This window comes from Dasypus novemcinctus, chromosome 15 (assembly GCF_030445035.2).
Source record: "Dasypus novemcinctus isolate mDasNov1 chromosome 15, mDasNov1.1.hap2, whole genome shotgun sequence".
Taxonomy (NCBI): Eukaryota; Metazoa; Chordata; class Mammalia; order Cingulata; family Dasypodidae; genus Dasypus; species Dasypus novemcinctus.
The window spans coordinates 27,705,011-27,724,477 of NC_080687.1; the positions used below are offsets into that span (position 1 = coordinate 27,705,011).

The 19,467-nt window shown below is 45.2% G+C and overlaps 4 pseudogenes; 1 reads left to right on the top strand and 3 right to left on the bottom strand.

Moving 5' to 3' along the window:
* Positions 1–586: 586 nt before the first annotated feature.
* On the bottom strand, positions 587–2,259 carry LOC111758630 (dermatan-sulfate epimerase-like; annotated as a pseudogene).
* LOC139436507 (dermatan-sulfate epimerase pseudogene) lies at positions 2,186–3,541 on the bottom strand (annotated as a pseudogene).
* Positions 3,542–3,712: 171 nt separating this feature from the next.
* LOC139436508 (dermatan-sulfate epimerase pseudogene) lies at positions 3,713–6,556 on the bottom strand (annotated as a pseudogene).
* Positions 6,557–8,507: 1,951 nt separating this feature from the next.
* LOC101412761 (COP9 signalosome complex subunit 8 pseudogene) lies at positions 8,508–9,504 on the top strand (annotated as a pseudogene).
* The last annotated feature ends 9,963 nt before the right edge of the window (positions 9,505–19,467 follow it).

Sequence of the window (19,467 nt, forward strand, 5' to 3'; positions counted from 1 at the left end):
CATCAAGGAAATATTCATTCCTAGATAAATGTTTTCTATTGAAAATGCATTTTAAGTTTTCAGTGCTCTTCTGTCATCATTTTTACTATGTTATCTGAATAGCAAGCCAATAAGCCGATTCTGCTATTCACTTTAACTAAAGCACTACTTCTCCAAGGAAGCTGATTACACTATAACCAGCACTTAGCAACACTGATTTTTCAACATGAATATGCCATTAAAAATAATTGTATCTCTCAGACTGTGTGTTTCAGTCTTTTCTATAAAATAGTATCTGGGAATTGCTAAATAACATTCAATTAATATTAATCAAACCCAATTCCATGTAAATATTTTTTCTCTTTAGAAAAAAATATTATTTAACACCAGACTTTTTGTTTCTTCTATTACATGGAATGTTAAATTAGCAAAGCAAAACACTTCCAGAAACAGAAGTGTTCATGGAACAATCTAGTTACTCTTTAATTCTTTAATTCCTTGCCTGCTTCAAATCTGACTTCACCATAACCCCGCTTCCTTATCTGAAAATCTCTTCCCCTCAATTTGTTGAAATGAATCTAAGGGAGAAAATCCAATAACAAACTAAGGCAATGAAAAAAACAATTTTTGCAAAGACTCTTGTGATCACAAATGATAAGAAACTTAGAACATCAGTGCTAACACTATGACTGGGAGAATGAAGAGTACAACCACAATAGATATTTATCTATTAGAAGGACTGCATAAGGGCTGTGTAGGCTCATAGCCCTCTGGAAATAAGCCAATTGCATCGCCAACATGACAAAGAAAATAGCAATGTTCAGAATCAGGAACAGACTGGTGTACGAAGCAGACAGGGACAGGGCTCTGCTGCCAGTAGTTATCATCTGTGCCTGTCCAAACTGTCCTTTCATCCAGTCACCATTTTTGTATTCCTCATATGTTGTGTCTCCAAAATCTAAAAGGTCTTCCATTTCTTCATCTTCATCTATGGGCAGTTCTTTCTCTGCCAATATCTGAGCTGTCTGTTAAATCTTTTTCTTTTTGACTTCGATCTGTGCAAAAATATCTGGGACGGCATCTACAAATTTATACCATTTGCCTGCCCTCTGGTTCTTCTTTGAATTGCTTTGGTGCTGCTGCTGCTGCTGTGATATGGCAAAAACCCAGTCAATGGACTCCTCAGTCTGTCTCTTACCTGAATATCTCAGCAGGCACTCAGCAGTCTCCCTAAAGCTGTGTTCTGGACTCAGGACAGGATCTGCTTCTCAAGCAGCTGGAACACTGGTTTAAAATGCTGCAAGTTCTGTTCCATATTGCAGTATAATCCTTCACCTCAGGGACAGTGGTACTCCTGAGAGCTGAACTCTGGTCAAATAGAATTTTCTGATGATCTGCAATGACCTGTGCAAAGGCAGATGGTCCCATGGTCTCACCTGTCCTAAGGTAGGTTATATAGGCATGTTCGCTGGTGGCTATGAACACATTCAGTTACTAAGAATCTCTGTGGATACTGAAGCCCTGAACATTCACAGATGGCCCTTTGAACAGGTAAGCTGCTCTGGTGATGGGACTTCGGAAGTGCGTTGTGACATTCACATAGTCTGTTCCTTTGTAGGGATAGCACCGAGGTTACGTCACTGAAGCAAAGGTTGCCTTCTCACTGTAGCCAGTATTATCCATCCAGTACATTTTATAGAGAACATCTCACTGCCTGATGAAAGTTCCATGGACCCCATCTACCATCGTCTCCTCAAAAGGAACATCTCATTGTAAAGGAAGCTTGTTGATACCTCTAGGGGGCTCTTTTTTTCCAGGCGTACTTGGTTCTCAAAGAGGAGAAGCTGTGGATACAGGAGGATCAGATTCCTCTGAAGTTCCTGAGATAGAGTTGAGGATTATAAGCTCCCACACCTTCTCCTCTGATTAAAAAAAAAACAACAACACCCCATTCTTCTCCAATGCTGCAACCACTCTCCCTTGACAGCTAGCTGCCCAGTCATGCTTGAATTTAGACCATTTTGATGAGCACTCCTCTGTGACCTGACCCTCCTGGGGAGAAAAGCAGCTCTTTGACACAGGTGGGGTAAACATCAAAATATTGTTGAAGAAGGTATGCTTGTAGAGAGCCTCAGTAATGAAAGGCACACCACTGGGAGCAAAAGTAGGGGGTACATGTGACTCAGGCAGTTGAGTGCCCATTTCCCACCTGGGAGGACCTGGGTTTGGTTCCCGGTGCCTCCTAACAACAACTAAACAAACAACAATTAAACAGGTGAAAATAACAACTCATGGGAGCTGATATGGCTCAGTGGTAGAATACAGGTTCAATCTCTGATCCCAGTACCGCAAAAAACAAACAACCAAAAAAAAAGTAAATGAGTTTTGATTGGGATGTTCATGCCCTGCATTAAAACTTCTCCAGCCTTTGATCTAGTCTCTATATTTTGTTCTGTGGATATATTGCAAGCCTGCCAAGTTTTCCTCACTTGAAGCAAACGTAATATCTGTTGATTTCTGCAGGTAGTGCACTTCCATAAGTCATGACACCTCAGTCTTGAAAATAATGCAATAGAGGGGTGCCAAAATCAGAGAAAATCCATGTGAAGAGTTTAGCAGCACTGCCCTTTGGATGATGTCCCTGGACCTTCTGTCATGTTGTTTCTTCTGATTTTGTCAACCAGCCAGCTACCGCTGCCATTTTACATGACAAATTTATCCAGGAACACTAATTGGCTTTCTGGATGATAAAAAACAGTTGTAATTTGAGTTGGCAATAGCCACAGAAATCCTGGCAGGATGGTTCTCATAAATACAAAGTGTTGTTTAAGCCACAGATGGCCAAAGTGGTTGATGTCAAAGCACCTGTGAACAAGAAACATATACATCAAGAGTGATCTGGTGGTGTAGCTGCCATACGCAACTCCTTCACTAAGGAAGCCGAGCTCTGTTACCTCAGAGCAAGACCATGATGCTCAGAACTTTTTTAAAGATACAAAAATCACACAATGTTACATTAAAAAATATAAGAGGTCCCCATATGCCCCATTCCCCACACACCCCACTCCTCCCAAATCAACAACTTCTTTCATTAGTGTGGTACATTCATTGCATTTGATGAGAATTTTGGAGAATTGCTACACAGCATGGATTCTAGTTTACGTTGTAGTTGACACTCTCCCAGTCCATTCAGTGGGTTATGGCAGGATATATAATGTCCTGCATCTGTCCCTGCAATATCACTGAGAACAACTCCAAGTCCCAAAAATGCCCCAGTATCACACCTCTTTTTCCCTCTCCCTGCCTTCAGCAACCCCCACAGCCAGTCTCCAGATCAATGATGTAATTTCTTCCATTGTTAGAGTCACAATAATTCTACAGTAGAATACCAATAAGTCCACTTTAATCCATATTTTATTCCTACACCCTGAGGACCCTGGGGTGGTGATGTCCACTCCACCTCTAAATCTAGAGTGGGCTGATATCCCACATGGCTGATGGATGGAATAGTCCCACTTGCAGCTATAGACTCTGTCGGCTCCCTGATATGGTGGTTGACCATCTTCACCTTCCTGTTAGCTGACCTGGTTAAGTCCAACAAACCGGAGAGTAATTGTTGCAATTCTGCTGAGGCTCAGGGGTCCAGTGATGGGCCCCTGATACTGATAATTATGCTTATGAGCCTGTATGCTTGAAATTTCAACTAGGCCTAGAGCTGCAGGGTGCCTAAGAGTTACCTCCTGAGAGCCTCCATGTTGCTCAAATGTGGCACTCCCTAAGCCAAACTCAGAATTTGTTTTGTCCACAAGTAGGCCTCTCAAAGATACCCGTGATTCATCAGAACTTGGCTTCTTGTGAGCAAAGCCATGCAGTTGGTGGGCTAATGATTGGGCTGGTATACTGAAACCCCAATCTCGCCTCTATGATGTTTCATACAAATAACCCAAGGTATGGGCAATCACTTCAAGAAACTTCTCTTGTTGCATCATGCCCAAGTAGTTGTATAAAAAGTCAAAGAGAGTGGCAAAACCAACCAGGCAGCGAGCAATCGGGACTTCATCCCAAGGAGCATCTTTAGCGCTGCATCCTTTCCATGTCATTGGCCATGTCTCGGGCTTCAATACTCTTAGGATACAGCACACAGAATATTACCAACGCACCCAAGTTGTTTCCATAGACTTCATTCCAGAGGGCACTGTACTCCTTGGGATCTCAAGGAGGGAGTTACTGTAAGGGGCTGGACAGCGAGGTGTGCATGGCCTCGGGGAGCAAGGCAGCGAGGCAGCGATGCGCTCCTGCGTGCTGGCGGGGATGGACTGCAGCTCCACCACCTCCGCCCTGCAGAAGTTGGTATTGGTGACAGGAATCATGACTTCCGGGTTCTCGTCGAAGACGTAGCTGACGCAAAGCAAACCAGCCGTAGGAGAAACACCGTGAGTTCTCATCGTGGCGTCAGAGCGCCACATCTCCAACGCAGCCAAACCAGCTTGGAAAGGCCCGCTCTTCGCCACGCCTTCATCCTCTCCAGCGTCGCCGCCAGAGCGTGGGACCCTGCCCCTGACCCGTTTCTCAGCAGCCTTCACTCCAGGGCGTCGGCTCCGCGTCCCGCCGTCAGTGCGTCAGCCACGCAATGGCTGCCCCGGGCGCCACGCCGCGATGCGCAGCTGCAGCCTCGGCGGCCAGTCTGCGAGCAGGGGCGGCGCGGGCGGGTGAGGCGAAACAATGTATTTTTACTTGGTTTCAGAAGTAGTGACGAGAGAAAAAGTGAAGAATGAGCAATATTTGAAGAGATATTGATAATTCCTAGCAAGAGCAATTTGTATATCTCTGTACTCAATACGTGCAATCCAGGATAAATAAAAACCTGGATTTTTTTATACCTAGACGCATAGCAAAACAGAATAATAACACCGACAAAGAGAAGCTAGATTTAAAAAAAGAAGAACCAGAAATAAAATCAGAATACCTTTTTTGGAGTGGAATTTAGATTTTCAGATGATTTCTCAATAGCAAAAATGGGGGACAGAAGACAGAAAAATAATACTGTCGAAAAGTAAGTCTAAATTTGTAGACCAGTGAAAATATCTTTCAAGAGAAAAAGCAAAATAAAAACGTTTTCAGACAAAAACTGTGAATTTGCCACTGTCAGACACTCAGTGTAGGAAAGTCTAAAGACAGAAAAAGTGATCCCAGATGGAAAGTCTGAGATGAAAGAAAAAATGAAGAGAAAAACAGTGGTAATATAGTGGATAGAAATACTGACAATGCACTATGTAGACAATAATAGTAGTAACAGTTGGAGTTGAGAGTTTAAAGAATGATTGTATATTTTCCAGGTATAGGATAAAGGTATTGATTAATTTTAGACTTTTCTAATTTAAGCATATAATTGGATTTCTAAAATGTTTTATCATTTTTATTGATTATTATTAATAAAGCATACATCATCAAAAGTGTATGATTGGCTGATTTTTATCCCATACCCTTCCACTAATAATTTGTAAGCTACATACTCTGAATTATCTTGGTAATTATCCAAAAAATGATAATACGCACATTTAAATCAGTAAAGTTTAAAATTAATACTTTTATCCTTCTCCTGAACACTGCAGAAATTAAAACACATAAGCATTCGTTAAACTTTCCTTCTGTATTAGTCAGCCTTCTGATGAAAAATACCAGAAATTGGTTGGTTTTTATAAAAGGTATCTTTTTGGGATAAGAACTTACAGATACCAGGCCATAAAGCATAAGTTACTTCCCTCACCAAAGTCTGTTTTCACGTGTTGGAAAAAGATGTCTGCTGACGTCTGCGAGCGGTCAGGTTTCCTGGATTCCTCTGGGCTTTCACCACAAGGTCAGTTGTAGACTATGAGGCTCTCTAGGCTTTGCCTCTCACCATAAAATCAGCTGTAGACTATTAGGCGAATGGCTCTGTCTCCACCCACCAAGGGGTGGGTACTCAATGCACTACTCCTCTATTTAATCAAGTAAATCTCTGAATTCAATATAATCTCATATGCCCAGAGGAAAAGACCCATTTACAAATTTAATCCAATATTTCTTTTTGGAATTCATTAATAATATCAAACTGCTAACACCTTCCAATGAACATGCAGCTGTAACTGTTATGTGACACGCACTTTCAAAAAAAAAGAAAAAGAATAAGAATTAAAGAATTCAAAAGTTTCCATTCAAAACAAAAAGATAATTATATATTTGCATAGAGCTAATTACATAACTCCAATATATAAAGCATATATGCAAAAGAAACATAATTTTATGATAATACTAGGAACTTTTTTGACACATCACACTGACTAATTGATAGAAAATGCAGGCCAAAAATAAAAGTAGGTAAAATATAGAAGATTTAAACAACACAATATACAAACTTAACCAATATACAACACAATATACAAAGCAAACCTATAGAACACTGCAGCCAACAACTATACAATAAACTGTCTTTTCAAGTAATCATGGAACATCTATACCAATGATGTGTACTTGCCATAAAGAAAGTCTCCTCAAATTTCAAAGGTCTGAAATCACACAGATAATATCCTCTGATCATTTTGAAAATATGCTAGAAATCAAATGCAAAAATATAACAATAAAACCCTATATAATTGGATATCTACAATAACTGTGTTTTGGACATTAGAAATACTTCTAAATAACATGTAATATGAAGGAAAACTAGAAAATATTTTAAAATTAAACACATTATATTTAAACATGTGAGGCACAGCTTTCACATGGAGGGAAATGTATATCCTTGAATGCTCACATTAAAAAGGAATGAAGAATGAAAATTAATAAGTTTAGCAGCCATCTTAAAAACATAGAAAAGTAATAACAAAATAAGTGCAAGAAAATTGGGAGAAATGAAATAATGAAGGAAAACTAAAAAATTATAAAGCAGAAAACATTTTTAAAAAATCAATGACATCAAACATGTTTCTTTAAAAAGACCAATAGAAGTGGTAAACTTCAGATAGACCCATCAAGCAAAAAGAGAAAAGAAACAACAAAACCAACAACATGGATTAAAAGGTATGACCTAACTATATATTGTTTACAAGAGACTCACCTTAGACACAAAGACACATATAGGTTGAAAGTAAAAGGTTGGAAAAAGATATTTCATGCAAATAGTAAACCAAAAAAAGCTGGAGTAGCTATACTAATATCCGAGAAAATAGACTTCAAACCAAAACTGTTATAAGAGGCAAGGAAGGATACTATGTATTAGTAAAAGGGGCAATCCACCAAGAAAAAATAACAGTCATAAGTATTAATCATCTAACCAGGGTGCCTCAAATGCATGAGGCAAACACTGGCAAAACTGACAATAATAATTTGAGACTCCACAATAATAAGTTGAGACTTCAATACAGCATACTAATCAAAAGATAGAATATCTAAACAGAAGATCAATAAGAAAGCAGACAACTTGGATGATATGATAAATAAACAAAACTAATAGATATATAAAGAACATTGAACCTCAAAACAGCAGGATAGACATTCTTCTCAAGTGCACATGGATCATTCTCCAGGATAGAACACATGCTGGGTCATAAACCAAGTCTCAAGAAATTTAAAAAGAATGCAGTTATACAAGGTATCTTCTCTAATCATAATGGAACGAAACTGGAAATCAAAACAGGTAGAGAACTGGAAAATCCACATATATATGGAAGTTAAATAACACACACTTAAACAATCAGTGGTCAAAGAAGAAATTGCAAAGGAAACCAGTAAATATCTTGAGACAAATGAAAACAAAAACAAAACATATCAAATTTATGACTTGCAGTGAAAGCAGTGCTGAGAGGGAAATGTATAGCCATAAATGCTTACATTAAAAAAGAAGAAACTGGAGGAAGTAGAATAAGAACAGCAAACTAATCTCAAAGCAAGAGAAGAAAAGAAATAAAGATTAGAGAATAAAAGAAATTGAGAATAAAAAACAATAGAATTAACTAAACAAAAATTTGATTCTTTGAAAATATCAATAAAATTGACAAACCCTTAGCTAGACTGACAAAGGAAAAAAGGAAAGAAGATGCAAATAAATAAAATCAGAAATAAGAGGCAAGACATTATTACTGACCCCACAAAAACAGAAAAAGATCAGGAGACCTTGACCAATGTGGCTCGAGCGGTTGAGCACCCACCTTCCACATGGAAAAAGCTAAAACAAACAACAAGCAAAACAAACAAAAAAACCAACTCAGGAAAGCAGATATAGCACAGTGGTTGAGCGTTGGCTTTTCCCACATACAAGATCCCAGGTTCAATCCCCAGGTCCCTGGTGCCTTAAAAAAAAAGGATCATAAGAGTAAACAGGTACTATGAACATCTGTATGCCAACAAATTACACAACCTAGATAAAAAAGATGAATTTTTCAGAAATACATGAACAATCCACACCAACTTTAGAAGAAATAGATCTCAATAGAGTAATTACAAGTAAAGAGATGGAATCAGTCATCAAAAATCTCCCAAACATCGCGGGCGCGACGCCCTTAGGGACAGTCTGGGGTCTGGCTCTCGGGAAGGTTCAGCGGCTGGACCGGCAGGGAAGATGCCAGTGGCGGTAGTGGTGGAAAGTGCCTTCAGTTTCAAAAAGTTGCTGGATCCGTGCGAGAATCAGGAGCTTGAGGCTCCTGGAGGAATTGCCACACTCCCTGTGTATGGTCAGCTTTTAGCTCTATATTTGCTTCATTATGACATGAATAATGCAAGATATCTTTGGAAAAGAATACCACCTGCTATAAAATCTGCCAATTCTGAACTTGGGGGAATTTGGTCAGTAGGACAGAGAATCTGGCAGAGATTTCCCTGGATCTACACGACTATCAACGCCCACCAGTGGTCCAAGACGGTTCAGCCAATCATGGAAGCACTAAGAGATGCAACAAGGAGACGAGCCTTCACCCTGGTTTCTCAAGCATATACCTTCATAATCGCGGACGACTTTGCAGCCTTTGTTGGGCTTCCTGTAGAAGAGGCTGTGAAAGGAATTTTAGAACAAGGATGGCAAACTGACTCCACCACGAGAGTGGTTATGTCCAAAAAGCCGGTTGCAGGAGCCTTGGATGTTTCTTTTAATAGGTTTATTCCCTTATTAGAGCCTGCCGAAGTCCCACCAATCCCTAATGAACAGCAGTTAGCCAGATTGACCGATTATGTGGCTTTCCTCAAAAACTGATTTGTCATTCAGAGTTCAAGATCCACCTTCCGAATCCTGTATACCAACAAAGAGAGAAATGTAAAATTTTTATTTTCAATTTATTGAATGGATTAAGTACCTCGGCATTCCTTATGGAGTATGTGATAAAATACATATATAATATAGAGTATATTATATATATTTTGTCCTTAAACGTTGTGCTGAATAGAAGTTGAAACAGTTCACATTTTGTGATATTCACCAGTTTGGATGGAGCCTATCAGTATTACATGGCGAGGTTGCTTTTCCTAGTGACTCATAAACATAGCTCTCCTGTTTACCATGGAGCAGTGGTTATCAGCTGTTTTCCCTGCTCTCCTTGCCCGCCATAGAGAACACACTCCCATCGGTACCGTTGGTTGATAGTCATGTGATTCATTTGGGGTTTGAGGAGGGCTCTTCCCAGAAGGCAATATCACAGTTGCTGGGGAGTCAGACTCACCCTCTTTGGAGAATATGCTCTCTTTTTCTTCCCATCTCCTGAGACTTACCAATGTGGAATACTAAAATACAGCTGAAGAACAAAAGACCGTTTCTTTAAAAACCAGTTTGTTAACTTTAGACATTTTCTGATGCTATGCATGCATCCATTGCTGGCAGTGGAGGGCTTGCCATGAAAATGCAACTTATTTAAGATGTTCATTGTTGCCGCCTTTCTCCGCCCCTCCTCCCCTTCCAGCCCCCGCCACCCTTCCCGCCAGTCCCGCCCATATTACCAACCTACAATCTGCCCTCTTCCCCAGTAACTGCTTACGGCGTATTACCAGAGGTCTGCCCCCCCAGTTTTAGCCAATCCGCAGCCACCCCTCCGCCCTGCTCTCCCCTTCATACTCCACCCCCTTCCCTGCCTATATAACCAAGTGTACTTCCGCAATAAAGCAGACCTGTTCTTGCGCTCAAGCGGTCTCCGTGGTTTTTCCTCAACCGCGCGTCCCCCACGCCTGGAGAACCGGTGCTCCATCTTGGAGCACCCCCCGCCGGCTGCCTGGCAGGAGCAAGCCCCCCCAACTCTTGGGCCTGAGCGAGGACGAAACCCTCACGCTCAGCTACAACTGGCGCCCAAAGTGGCAGCTCCTCCCCCGGCCCCTCTCTGCTGCTGCTGCTGCTGTGATCGTCCTCCTCTCCAGGTAGGGACCCCTCGCCCGGACGAGCCCCAAGGGACCCCTCGCCGTCGTCCCATCCCTATCCCGTCATGGGCGCCTCTTTGTCATTGCGTCAGGCGCCGCAAGTCAGAGCCCTCGCTGCCCTGCTCGATGCCAGTGGAGTCCATGATACCTTGCGGCAGCTCCAAAAGTACTGGGATCTCTTGCTCCCTTTTAATCCGTGGCTCGCCACCTGCCAACTCTGGAGCCCGGACACATACTCGCGACTCATAGATCGAGTCACCTCTGCCATGGAGCACAAGAAACGCACCTTCCCAGCAGGCCTCTTACCCGTTCTCGTTGCCATTCGCGCTTGTCTCCTCGGCGCTCCGACCGAGGCCGTTTATGAAGCTTCTCCCAAACGGCCTCTAGACTGTGATCCCGATGAGCCCGCCGACACTGACTCTCTGTCTGACCAACTTGCTGCTGCTCTCGAGCGCGAACCTCCCCGCCCGAGCTCCCCGCAGCAGACAGAAACCACTCCTGCCGCTCCCCAAGATGGCGGACTTCCGCCTTCTTCTCCGCCAGCGCCTTTGTCTTCTGCCCAAGATGGCGCCCATCTGGCTTCTTCTCCGCCGGTGTCCTCCTCCTCCCGCCTCTACCTGCCTCTTCCTGCCCAGTCAGCATCCGGTTCGGGCACGGAAACTGCATGGTCGCCATCTTCCGCTAAACCGGAAGCGCCCCTCGTGCCATTTTGTCAGCTGCCGGATGTGGCTGCTCCGCCATCTTGGCCGGTGCCCGAAAGGGTCCCGCCGCCATTTTGTTGTCGGCCGGAAGCCGCTAGGCCGCCATTTTCTCACCCGTGTTCCGCTTATCCCTTGCCGCCGCCATACGGCAATAGCCCTTCACCTGCCTTGGCTGCTCCATCAGTCCCCGGTGCCACGTCTTCTCAAACCCCCTAGCTATATCCACTAAATCTGCAGCCCACGCCGCAGCGACCCCAAACTTGGCTACCCTTTACAGCGGAAGAGGTCAGGACCCTCCGCAAAGCTGTAAAGGAAGACGGAATTGGCAGCCCTTATGCGCAGCAACTACTCGTAGCAACTACTACGAGTTGGGGACCCAACTCATTCTCCCATATGACTGGATTGCACTAGCCCGTGCCATCCTGACGCCGGGTCAATTTATTGAATGGCGCGCTCATTACCAAGCGGCTGTTGACGGGCAAATCGTGGAGAATGCCCAAGCCGGCGTCCTCGATCACTCCGATGCATACACGGGCACCAACAATTATGCAAACCCTCGTTCTTATCTCGAAATTGACCCAGGGTTTTGGCACCGGGTAAAAGTCCTCGTCCAGTGGTCATTCTCTCTAGTTTCCACCAAGCAGCCCACCAAGCTCGCGCAGCTGCTTCAGGACTCCAATGAGACCTTCCCAGCATTTGTCGCCCGCATCCTGGAAGCTTGTCAACGGAAAATTTCCAGCGAGGATGCCCAATTTGCGTTAGCCAAAGAGTTAGTCATTGATGGGTGCCTTGTGCCGTTCCGGGCCGTAGTCCTTCCCATACGCGACAAAGCTCTGCACGAATGGGTCCTTGCTTGCCGTGACGTCGACCCACAAGTCAAAACACTCACTGCTGCCTTTGCCTCTGCCATGGCTGTTTCATCCAGCCCCACTTCTGTCTGCTTTCGGTGCGGCCAGCCCAGCCACTTCGTCCGCGAGTGCTCCCAACCAGGCCCAGCGTCTCGCTCAGACCCGTCGATGTGACGGCCAAGGGGCCCTTCTACACCATGTCCGCGTTGTGGGAAAGGATATCACTGGGCCCACGACTGCCGCTCCACCCAAAGTTCCCAGCAGCCTTTAAACTCCCAGCGGGGCAGGCCTCAGCCCCACCCCCAAGAGGCCCTCAGGAAAATTCCCAAGCCATAATGTGGACAATGCCCATCACACGCCGCCAGAAACCTTCACTGGAGCTCAAAATCAATGGGCAATGGCTCGATGGACTTCTAGATTCTGGCGCTGAAGTCTCCTGTGTTCCCTTCGAAGTCGCTGCGTTCAATCACTGGCCCCTAGAGACCGGCCCTCAAGTCATCGGCGCCACGGGAGCTGCTACCTCCTGGAAAACATCCCAACCTCTGCATTGGAGCGACCGAGAAGGCCACGAAGGCCAAATTCGCCCACTCGTCCTTTCGTCTGTCCAAACCATCTTATGGGGGAGAGATGTCCTCAGCCAGCTAAAGGCCCGAATCACCACAGAAGCCTTCTCAGCTGCACTGCCCCCCCCCCCCTTCTAGGGGCCACTGCTCCCATCTCAAAACCTGACCCTATCCCTCTGGAATGGGACACAGAGGAGCCCATCTGGGTCGAGCAGTGGCCCTTGCCAGCTCACAAGCTGCAAGCTCTCTCTGCCCTCGTTGAAGAGCAGCTACAAGCAGGGCATATAGAGTCATCCACTAGTCCCTACAATTCACCAGTCTTTGTCATTAGCAAAAAGAACACCAGCAAATACCACCTTCTCCACGACCTCCGTGAGATCAACAAACATATTAAGCCTATGGGATCACCTCAGCCAGGATGCCCGCATCCCACCGCAGTCCCCCAGCATTTTCATGCGGCAACCATTGACATCAAGGACTGCTTTTTCTCTATTCCTCTTCACCCCTGGGACTGTCCACGATTCGCGTTCACAGTTCCGCGCATCAACAACCAAGGCGCAGCTCAGCGATTTCAGTGGCGAGTATTGCCTCAAGGCATGCGCAACAGCCCGACTATGTGCCAACTGTATGTCAACCATGCTGTTGAGCCGCTGCGCTCCAAGTTCAATCCGGGGCACACATACATTCTCCACTACATGGACGATCTCCTTTTAGCAGCGAGCTCCAGTGCGCTCCTCAATGATCTGCTCTCGGCGATAATAACAAACTTCTCCAGCCTCGGGCTTACCGTGCAGCCTGACAAAATAAACCTCCAGCCTCCTTTTCAATTCCTAGGCTTTCATTTTCATCGGTTCATCCAACCCGCAAGCCCAAAAATCCACCTTTCTGATAGGATGACGCTAACCGAGCTCCAGCAACTTTGCGGGCAAATCAACTGGCTTCGCTCGGCGCTTCCCATCACAACAGCGCAAATGCAGCCCCTCTTCGAGCTCTTGCAGACCAAGGATAGCCCACCAACTGCAGCCACTCGCAGCATCACCATCACCCCCGCTGCCGAGAAGCCGTCCAACAGGTCAGCGCCGCTCTGCAGCAGTGCTGCCTGGAGCGGTTCTCCCCTGACCTTCCAATTTTGGCTTTAGTTCTGCCAACGCCGGTCACTCCCACAGGTCTCTTATGGCAAGATGGCCCCCTCCTCTTTCTTCATACGTCAAAAAGCAAGCTCCCAAAAACCTGCCCTTTCATAAGGGCCTGGATCGCGCTGGCCACTGACTTAGTACTTCTCTCCATACAGACGTATGGTATCCCGCCACACACCATTGTCTGGCCTTTAGATGCCAAAGAAGTTACCTCCCTCATCATGAACAATGCCCAAATGCAGAGCCTGGTAGAGCTCTTTCGCGGCTCCTTTGACAACCACTATCCTCATCACCGATTGCTGCAGGGAATGTCTCAATTGGCCTTTTCCAACCCGTTCCGTCCATTGCCCGCACGGAACCCGATCCCTTCAGCCATCACTGCCTTCACAGATGCCTCAAAAACGGCGTTTGCTGCCATCATATACACTCCTGGGAATCCTGAGCCACGGCAACTGCTGTTCGCAAATGACCTTTCTGTTCAAGTGGGCGAGCTTCTAGCTGTCGCTGCAGTCCTCAATCTCCACCCAGACCAGCCTCTCAACATCTTTACTGACAGCCTATACACTCTTCAGGTGTGTCGCAGCCTCCCGCTTGCTACTTTCCTACCAGGTGACTCAAACATCGATCAGGTGCTCGCCTTCGTACAGCGACTGCTTGAGGTGAGGCAGCAGCCCTGGTTCATTGCTCATATCAGAAGCCATTCTGGCCTACCAGGACCGCTGGCTCTAGGGAATGACCTTGCTGATGCTTCTGTGTCAAGCCGCCAGGTAAACCCAGTCCTCCTCCATGAAAGCCCTGCCCACGGGCTGCGGCTTGGGGACTTTGTCAATCAAGCTAAGCTCTTACATTCCCAATTTCATTTCTCTGCGCGGTCCATCCGAAAGCTCTTTCCAGACATACCCATTGAGACTTGCAAGCACCTTGTGCGCGCGTGCCGAACTTGCGCGCCCTTGCTGCCACTTGGACCTTTGCAGCCTCAAGGTGTTAACCCCCGCGGCCTCCGCCCGAACTCAAGGTGGCAATTAGATGTCACTCATGTCAGTGCATTCGGCCGCCTCAAATATCTTCATGTGGCAATTGACACCTTTTCGCATCTGTGCTATGCAGTCCCTCTTGCGGGAGAAAGTGCTAAACACTGCATCCAGGCGCTTCGCCAAGCTATTTTGTTCATGGGAATTCCATGGGATCTCAAAACAGACAACGGACCAGCGTATCGCAGTGCCTCTTTTGCCAGCTTTGTGCAAATGTATCACATCACGCATCATTTTGGCATTCCATACAATCCACGGGGGCAAGGAATCATCGAGCGTACTCACCAACAGCTCAAGCTACTCATTCAAAAAGAAAGGGCCTCCTCTCCCCACAAGGCCCCCACCGACGTCGTGACTGCCTGCCTCATTCATCACAATCTCCTAACCTTCGATAACCATGGACTCTCCCCCACCCATAAACACTGGGGACCCATGTGGCAGCCCTCGCAAGTTCCCCTCGTCCATTGGAAAGACCCTGCCACAAATCGTTGGCAAGATCCAGCTCCCCTCCTAGCACAGGGGAGGGGCTTTGCTTGCGTCTTTCCAGAGTCTGAGCCGCAGCCGCTCTGGGTTCCTGGGCGTTGCATTCGGCCCGCCACTGACCCACTAGTTCCACCGAATGATCAGCACCCTATGCCTTCGGTGAGAGATAACATTGACAATGGATACGGCCCAGAGGTCGCCCCGTTCACCTGGAACCAGCACCAGCCATCATCAAGATGCCGCACCGTCAGATGATGCCTCTACACAGCCTCGCAGCCGTTCTCTTCGTCCTGGCTTCCCTCGCTCTCCCAGCTGCTGCCAACCCGAGTCATCAGCCCTTCAATTGGACCCTCTCCCTCTGGCAACAAAAAAGGCTCCTCGCCTCGAACGTAACCGCCTCCGCCCCCTCTTTCACTACTGATGTCGCCAACCTCACTGGACGCACGAACCTTCCGTCTTATGAGTGGGGGGGGACACAACCCCACTGCCACAGGTTTCTACATGTGCCCATCCTCCGCCAGAGGATGCCATGACCCAGCGCACTATTACTGTCCTTCCTGGGGGTGCAAAACCATCGCCCACGGATGGTCCAGCGCCCCTAACAAAGACCCATACCTCACTCTCCAGCGTAATGCTACTCGATGGAACACCATCACACTCACAGTCAAAGACCCCAACTCCGACCTCTGGTTACGAGGCCGCATGTGGGGAGCCCGCCTGTATGCAGTAGGCTACGATTACGGTGCCATTATCACTATAAAAAAGGAGCCAATTCCCACACGTTCCACCCCAGTGGGCCCAAATCAGATTTTCAATCCTCCGAAGGCACAGCCCCCTTCCCTGCCCCGCTCCACCTCGCCCGCTCCTTCGCCCGGCACCCCCCTCGCCACTGCCTCCCTCAGCTCCCACAACCCCAAGCCTCGCTTACCCCCTACTCTGTACCCCAGCCCCCTCATTAATCTGATCAGAGCTTCGTACGCTTCTCTAAACTCCTCTCACCCCAACCTCACCAAAAGCCACCTACTCCAGACTGCACGCCTATAGCTTCTTGTCTTCCTCTCCTTACTTGTCCCCAACTACTCCTCCCCCTCGGGCGAGGGGTACAGGGGCATCACAGGCCCGTTTCACTGGCAAGGCTCGGCGCGCGCCAGGCGTCGGCGTGCGCCGACCCTAATGGCAGGCACATGCATCCTGGCCAGATGCTATGTTGTCCGCTCACGACCGGCAGGTCCTCCTGGTCTCCCCCCACCCCTCATCTTATCCCCGTGCCCGTCCCTATAACCTCCTTTTCCTCCTACTCTTCCTCCTAATCCTTGTCTTTTGTTGCTGCGCACGCCGAGCCATTCACACCCACCGTGCGCACCAAAACTTGTTGCTTCAATTTCTTTTTAAAACAAAAGGAACAATTGTTGCCGCCTTTCTCCGCCCCTCCTCCCCTTCCAGCCCCCGCCACCCTTCCCGCCAGTCCCGCCCATATTACCAACCTACAATCTGCCCTCTTCCCCAGTAACTGCTTACAGCGTATTACCAGAGGTCTGCCCCCCCAGTTTTAGCCAATCCGCAGCCACCCCTCCGCCCTGCTCTCCCCTTCATACTCCACCCCCTTCCCTGCCTATATAACCAAGTGTACTTCCGCAATAAAGCAGACCTGTTCTTGCGCTCAAGCGGTCTCCGTGGTTTTTCCTCAACCGCGCGTCCCCCACGCCTGGAGAACCGGTGCTCCATCTTGGAGCACCCCCCGCCGGCTGCCTGGCAGGAGCAAGCCCCCCCGACTCTTGGGCCTGAGCGAGGACGAAACCCTCATGCTCAGCTACATTCTTGGAGAAGGTTAAGTTATAATATCTCTTTTCAGAAGAAAGGAAAAATATGGAATGCATGATATTGGAAGAGCAGCTATTAACATAAGTGATACACTTGGTACAACTCTCACTGCAGTCTGTTGGTTGTTTGTATTTATCCCTCAGTTCAAGTTCTGCCTTTTAGAGAAACATTGAACAACCAATCTTTCCTTCTGTGTGTATGACAGCCCTCTGAACATTTGGACTTGTTTATTTTATCTTCAGGTTAAAATACCCCGTTTTCATTCGTGTTTGTTCAGTAAATATTTAACTGAATTCTTCAACTCTTTCATCTGAGGTAGTCTGCAAGAATTTCATTGTCCTGGTCTTTTTCCTGTGGGCAAATTCTAATTTTCATTATCTCTCTGAAAATATGAATATTTCAATTAAATAAAAATGACCTATGTAGTCGTAATTACATGATGTGTGTTTTCACGCATTTTGAATATGTTGTTATCAGCTGACATGACTCAAAACTGCTTTATGAAGAGGTCTTAGGTTTTTATTTGGACAAGCAAAACATCCTTCCTTCTTCCTTTTGTAACAACTCTAATTCTAATACATGACAGTACTTTGTGTCTGAAAAGCTATTATCTTCTAACCCCTATTTCTTCTTCTCATAATCAAAATTGTTCACCTGTTCCTCTTAAAAAAAAAAAAAAATCCCCCAAAGAAGAAAAGCTCAGGACCAGATGGTTTCACAGGTAAATTCTACCAAACATTTTGAGAAGAATTAATACCAATTCTGCTCAAACTCTTCCAGAAATTGAACAGAGGGGAACACTACAAAACTGGTTTGATGGGACCAATATCACTGTAATACCAAAGCCCTACTTTACACCACATACAAAGATGAATTCAAACTAGATCAAAGACATAAATATTAGAACCAAAACTATAAATCCCCTAGAAGAAAACATAGGGACACATCTTCAGGACCTTTTACTAGGCAATGAATTCTTAGACTTTACCCCAAAAACACAAGCAGCTAAAGGGAAAACAAATAAATTGGACTACATCAAAATTAAAAACACTGATGCCTCCAAGGGCATTATCAAGATAGTTAAATGGCAACCTACAGAATGGGAGAATCTATTTAGAATCCATATATCTGATGTGGGTTTAATGTCCAGAATATATAAATTTCTCCTACAACTCAACAATAAAAAGTTTAATGGCCCAGTTTAAAAAATGGACAAAGGATCTGAATAGGTATTTTTCAAAAGAAGATATATAAATGGCTACCATGCACATGAAAGGATATTCATATCGCTGAGCCATTAGGGAAATGCAAATCAAAATCACAGTGAAATTCTACTTCATATCCACTAAATGCCAATTATTTTTTTAAAAATTAAATTAAACTAAAAAAAACAACAGAAAATAAATAAGTGTTGGCAAGGATGTAGAGAAACAGAAACGATTATGGATTGTTGGGGGAATGTAAAATGGTGTAGCTGCTGTAGAAAAATTTGGGCAGTTCCTCAGATAGTTAAGTATAGAATCTCCATATGACCCAGCAAATCTACTTCTTGGCTATATACCCAATGAACTGAAAGCAGGCACTTAAACATATATTTGCACACCTTTGTTCATAGTGGCATTGTTCAAAATAGTTAAAGGCTGTTAGCAACCCAGGTGTCCATCAGTAGATCAATGGATAAACAAAATGAGATATATACAACAATGGAATACTATTTAGTCACAAAAAAGAATGAAGTTTGATATGTGCAGTTGATGATATCATGTTAAGTGAAATAAGCCAGGCACAAATGGACAAATATTGTATGAACTCATGGATATGAAATAATTAGAATATGCAAATTTATAAACTCAGAAATTAGAATACAGGTGACTAGGGGCTGGGCCTGGGTGGGGAATGGGCAATTAATGCTTAGTTGGTACAGAGTTTCTGTTTGGGTTGGTGGAAAAGTGTTGCTAATGAATGGTGGTGATGGTAGAACAACACTGTGAAGGTAGTTAGCACCATTGTATTGCACACTTGAAAATGGTTAAAATGGAAAATTTTATGTTGTATTTTGCTAACAAAATAAAAAATAAAAAAACAAAACCATAGAACTGTACAACACAAGTGACCCCTAATATAACCTATGGGCTATAGTTAATTATATAATTATAATAATATTGGATAATCAATTGTAAAAAAGTATTTCACTAATGCAAAATGGTAATACTAGGGAAACCGAGTGTGAGAGTGGAGGAGAGGCATATAGGAGCCCTGTACTTCCTACATGATTTTTCTGTAAACCTACAACTGCGCCAATAAAAAAAAAATTTTTTTAAGGTTCTAGAGACATGTTAACAAAAACAAAAGATAAGTGCACATGGGCACTTCCATACCCACACCAGCCCACATAACACCAAGCTTCTGAGACCAAGAAGCATTACATTTAAAAGCAAATTATCTTGGATTTTCAGCAGTAGACGAGCCTAGCATGATATAAACCCTGTTTAGATAAAAATAATAACAACTTTCCCCACAGACATAAATTGACT